Below are 6,141 nucleotides of genomic sequence, written 5' to 3' on the forward strand. Positions count from 1 at the left end.
TCATTCCAGCTCTACAGATGGCTTTGTTTTGCATTTCCCGTTCTATTTCTTTAATCATGAGGAACCGTGTAGACTGTTTTCCAAAGGTCAGTTTCAGTGCTTGTCTCCAGTTAGAGTCTGCCTAATGGAGGTGTGCTTCATCAAAGGGCTCTGTGCTCCCTGCCAGGCACATACAAGATGCACTTTTGATGTGTTTTTTTTTTTCTTTTAAGAAAAATATAAGACAGCTGATGGTGATGACATCGCCCACAGTTTGCTTCAGATGCCGACTTAAGAGTCTATTTTGGCTGCAGGACTTCTGTCAGTAGGATACTCACTCCTGGAGCAGGTGGCTGTGATCTTTTTGGCATCGGCTGGAGCCCAAACAACCTTCCCCACCGCCTCCTCTGAGTCCGCCACCACATGTCCACCACCACATGTCCTGGTGGAGATATGAGAGACCCCAAGGGATTCTGCTCTCCTGCCAGGTGTCAGCCAACAGTCTCTCTGTCTACCCCACAACTTTCATTAACATACTGACAGACTCGATACAGATAAAGTGGTCACCCTTTGCTACACACTAGAATTGCTTTGGATAAGCCAATATTACATTACCTTTGGTGATGATCTCTTTTTGTGGGTTCCCCCATTTTTTTTTCCATTTGTCTGTGACGAAATTAGACAGGACAATCAATAAGCAAAGAACTGCTGTTTGACAGTGATGTAAAGCAGCCACACTTGTCTATAAATGGGCTTGATTACAGAAGAAAGATGGCAAATAAGTCATATTTGATTAGTTGGACTTGCTTGAACAGTCACATGTCGTCAATAACATTTATGTAAAATTATAGATAATTTTTTATGTTGGTCATCAGAATCTGCTTTATTCTCCAAGTACACACAAACAAGTAATTTGACTTGGGTTTTGCTATGCTCACTATTAAGACTTTTAAATGTAAATGTATAAAAAAAGGTAAAATAGAATGGATTTTTTTCTTCCTTATATATATGTAAATACACCTTGTTGTTGCAAAAGAGCAATATGCATGGTATCGTTGTGGACACTGTAGCACCAACGTAAAGGTAAAATTCTAAGCAGTTTGTGTACAGGATGTGTGGGATCTGCAGAGAAGTTAGCTGCCCTTTTTCATGAATTAATTAAATACTTCCTGTGCATACTTGTGTTTGGTGACTTGTTGAACCTTCAGATAAGATTACTTTGGACATTCATGATGGGTATTTTATATTACAGTGTGCAGAATGTTTGCTATTTTGAAATTGAGACACATATTAAAATGATAATTTTACTTTGCAAGCAGACTAAATATGTGAACGGGTCAGCTGATTTATAATTTTCAGTATTTTTAGAGATTAATCCAACTCAGTTTATAAGTAATAGAAACAGAAAGGTTCTTTTTTTTTTTACTCAACGTTAATGCCACTATACCATAGCTTTCAAAACGGTCAGAAAGAACCCTTTAAAATTGGCTATTAAATAAATCCCTGAATCAAATAAAATGTACCACAAACTGGTTAATGGGCTGATACTATAGCTTAAACTTTGCTAACTTAAACTTTGCTAACTTTGCTAGCTACTGTAAGCAAAGTGCTTAGTTAGCAAAACTAACTAAGCACTTGTTAGCTTTACGAGAGTCAGTATGAGATTTCTACATTGACGCAAAAGTAAAATGTGGCAGTCAATACCATTATCTCGCTGGCAGTGCACCAAGTGAGCATTACCATAAGAACAAAGACCCATAAGTCAAATTTCTCTGTCCACACTGGGGATGAAGGCCCTGTTTGAGGTGAATACAAATTCAGCATTGAAAGTTGATTGATGAAAGAAACTGCACTCCATGTGAAAAGGATGTGGGCATTTATTATGAATAGTTGTTCCGTGAGAGTTGTCAACACTCTTTTTGACACTCAACAAGCAAGGAAAAACAATTCACACAAGATAAGGAAATATTCTCTACAGACGGTCTTCAAAGCTGATTTAAAACCCAGGCTCTCCCACTGATAGCATGTAGCTCAAATTTTCCCCCTGTTTAAATAAACAATGCTTATGTGTCAGAGACTATCAAGTCAGATTCCTCCAATTGTAGATTGCTTTGTAAAGCACTTTTGTCCTCTCTCTGACTTCAGTTTTATGGAAACCAGTGCATGTCTGGCTGAAGCAAAAACAAGATCCGTGACAGTAACAGTCATATTCTGACATATACAGAACATTATACTTGTCATGCATGCCTCTATCCATATCATCTCAAGTCAGCCATGTGACGCTGCAGTGTGCATTCATACTTACAGTAATCTGTGCAGCTGTCAGTTTGTTAAATTACATGCTGCAACCCAAACTGCTGCCACAGATTTGTATTTCTGTCCTGTTCTAACAGGTGCTCAGTGTACTGCAGACTTACCAACAAAGAAGGTAAAAGCTTCCCACCCACACAACAGGGTGACTTTCAGCTCTACGCCGCTTTGAAGTCAGGCTCAAACCATAAAAACAAAGGTTGGGAAAAGATAAGGGAGTGATTTCCCCTGTTTTTTCTTTTTTTTTTTAACCATCCATTATCTTTGTCGAGCGAGTGCAAATCCACTCTCCTTATGTTTGGCGCAAATTCACTTTTCATCACAAAGCCTCTCATCTACCTGTGGAGAAAAAAAATAGGGTTTTTGTCAGGCTTTACTTTGTGCTTTGATTTTTGAATTTGGTACCTGATAGAACTGCACCTAGTTGAATGCAGCTTTCCTCAAAACATACTAGTACATGCAATATTGGTTTATATTCAGCTGGGTGGATGCACACATTTGATTGTGGAGGTGAGAAAAGAAAGAAGTTTTTCTGTGGCAAGTAGCTCTCAATAATTTAACCATTCAGGGAGTAAAGGGTCATGGTTCTTGCATATATCTGAAGGTTCCTAAGCTGCTGGTGAGGCCAGAGAAAGGCTACATACTTGTATTCCTTTCCTAAAATTGAGATTTTTTTTCTGACAAGCACAAACACTTTCTTACCTAATAGTTACTGCAGAGTTCAGAATATCCTTTGCACAACAAAAGCTGCAGTGCTCAGAGTTGTGCTAAGACTATAATATACAGTAGTTCCTCATTTCAGTCTGATTTGCTTCTCAGTACTGTTGCATTTGACTTCATTTTTTTTGTTTTGTGCTAGTAACTAAAAGAAGACCAATATTAAAAACATATTTTGACTCTGGTTGTCATATACATCTTTAGCAGCTTGAACATTGACTAGCAGCTGTCTTTTCAAATAACCAGGTCAGCCCAATAAGTTAGGGTTAGTTCAGAGCTCTTTTGTGATATACCAACATGTTTACGTAGTGCACATTTATGAAGTGGAACATTTCTTACACATTTAAAATCTGAAAAGTATAAAATGCAGTTGAATTCAGCTTCTCAAAATCTATTTTAACACAATGTCATGTTTTGATCCAAATCATCCTACAGTATCTATGATCAACCTCCACATAGTCTCAAGTATTTCTAGCCTGGCTGTCCAAAGTTGGTCCTCATGGGCCAGTATCCTGCATATTTTAGTTTTCACAATGAAAGCTCATTAGAAGGCCCCTCCAAATATTGATGTGCTTCCAAGAAGGGACGTCAAATATCCATCCAGGATTATTCTAGAAGCTTCTTGATTGCATGAGGTTGAGATGTGACTTTCTTGGGAGCATCTAGTAAATTATTAGTATGTATGTATTTGAGTCTGTATGTTTGATTAAGACCCACTGTGGATTAGAGAAAATTTTAAATATGTATTTATTTGTGACCCTTATTTTTTACCCTAAAACTGAAGTTTTGTGTATAATAATTCCTTAACTTAGAAAGGAACCATTTCAATCAAAGACTGAAATTGATCATGTATCCATATCTATAAAGAGGTTATATCCCCATCTGTCATGAATTGTAGAATGATGGCAGTAATTGCAATAAGCACTTCTGAAACAGCTGACCTTTAAAAAAACATTTCATGTACAATATTTCCAGTGTTTTACTCTCAAACTGTGCCAAAAATAACAACAAAAACATTCAGTGAGAAGTTCTGGTGGTGAAAATGATTTATAGATGAATGAAAAAGCCAAAGGAGGAAAAAAATACAAGGACTCAAACAACCATCTTGTACAATATTCTCAACAAAGAAAAGGCAACTCTTAAATCTCTATACATCAACAGTTTGGGTGAGTGGGCAGCAGTAGCCAAAGATCTCGTCTGGCCTTAGCTCCCAGCCTTCAGTGTTTAATGTTCACCACAGAACATTACAGCTTCACTATTGATGCTTCAACGTGACCGCGCAGTTGAGCTCAGCAAAAACCTCACAGCTGTAGTTTAGATAAGTCTAGCTGATGATCCTGTTCTTGCCACTGCATTTGGTCAACAGCAAGGATCCAATGATACATGCTCTGTCTTGTAGCAAAAATCTAAAACTCACCTTTTAAAGTTTCATTGGTGATTTTTGGACACCCTTTATCAGTCATCATCACACCTTAATTCCAAAAACCAAAAAGCCCGAATTTGACAGTACTGCATTGTGCTAACATACTTCTATTTTACACATTTGTAGAGACTGTTTGAAATAAAAAGTGGGCCACATGTTTCCCAGAAATCAAAAGTATTATGTACAAATGTGATGGTTTCAGGGAAAAACAATACTGTTGATATCAAGACACTAATGAAGTGATTACCATGGATAAGAACAAAAAGCAATATTTTCTCATATTAACTGATATATATAAAGTTAGGATGTTTTTTTTTCAGTTTGATATACACCACCAACGTGGTTAATAACAGATAGCTATTAACTATTTGTTAATAGCTACCATATTGCTTGACAAAGACCCTAAAAAAGGAAGTCTGTGTTAATTGGTGGTAAAGACATTGGCATCTGTTTCCTCATCTTCATCTGTTCTGCAAATAACAGGAGTATATATTTTAAAATAATTAGTGCAGGACTTTTAAACATAGTGTTCTTTGAAAGTGTGAAACATTCTCAGCGCCACGGATGTGTTTCAGCTTTGACTCGTATGTCTGCAGGGATGAATTTTCTCCATGCTGACCCAGGAGAATAGTTTGTAGCATAAGGGGCTAAATCCATTTACAATGTGTCCACTGAGCGTATTTTATCACCGGCTACAGTATTTACCTTTCCTCTGGCTGTAGGACCACACTCTGGAGAAAAGATGCCTCAGTGGTCCACTGTGGACTCTGATCATGTTGTGCTAATTCATTTCAAAAAGTAGCAGCAACATCCAGGGGAAATGAAACCTGCCCTTGGCCAGAGCTTAAAGGGATCCATCGCCCTGGACTGGTTTGTTGCTGTGAGTCAAAACAGAATAGATATAAAATGCAGGATCACAACATTTTTGCAGAATTCAATATAGAAATAAACAGCAACAAACTAGCATGCAGTTTTAAATTAATTCTTGATTACAGTAAAATTAATTTCATATCTGATGGTGTGGTTGAAGAAAAAGGAGCTCAGTTAAGATGAGAACATTTTTGAACACCTGGTGGTGGCAGCATTATGCTGTGGGGTTGCTTTTCAACAGGGAAATTGATGCTAGTCAGTGTTAATGAGGAGAAGGAAGAAAACCTGTTGGAAATAAACTAAAATTGTAACTGGCGAAGAGATTAACTTTCCACTGGGAAAATGACCACAAAAACTCAGGCAGAGCTATAAAGGAATGGTCAACATCCAGGGTGTCCAGGTCCGGCCTTCAAAGACCAGTGTCTTACATTTTTTAGATGTCCCTGCTTTAACACAGCTTATTTGCATATCTGAACTACATCTTTAGAATGTATCTTAGCTATTTTACAAAGAAGAATTGGGAAAAAATATTGCAGCTGTAATATTGCAGTGACAGGTGGTTTTTCAAAATATTTACTGGATACAAATGCACACCACACTTTTCAGAGTTTTATTTGTAGATTAAAAAAAGATATATTATACTTTAAAAATACACTATTTTGTGTATTTTTGTGTGAAGATCATTAAGTTTGTGGTTCTATGATGAGAAAAAGTGAAGTAGTGTATGGCATACACATATTTTTACAATCCACTGTAGTTAGAAGAATTACAAAGCAGGACTTCTAATGCAGCAAAGGCATGCTTTCATCTATTTTCCCCAACTGTTTGTTCTTTAGTCTCTC

The sequence above is a fragment of the Xiphophorus maculatus genome, chromosome 22 (genome assembly GCF_002775205.1).
Source record: "Xiphophorus maculatus strain JP 163 A chromosome 22, X_maculatus-5.0-male, whole genome shotgun sequence".
NCBI classification, from domain to species: Eukaryota; Metazoa; Chordata; class Actinopteri; order Cyprinodontiformes; family Poeciliidae; genus Xiphophorus; species Xiphophorus maculatus.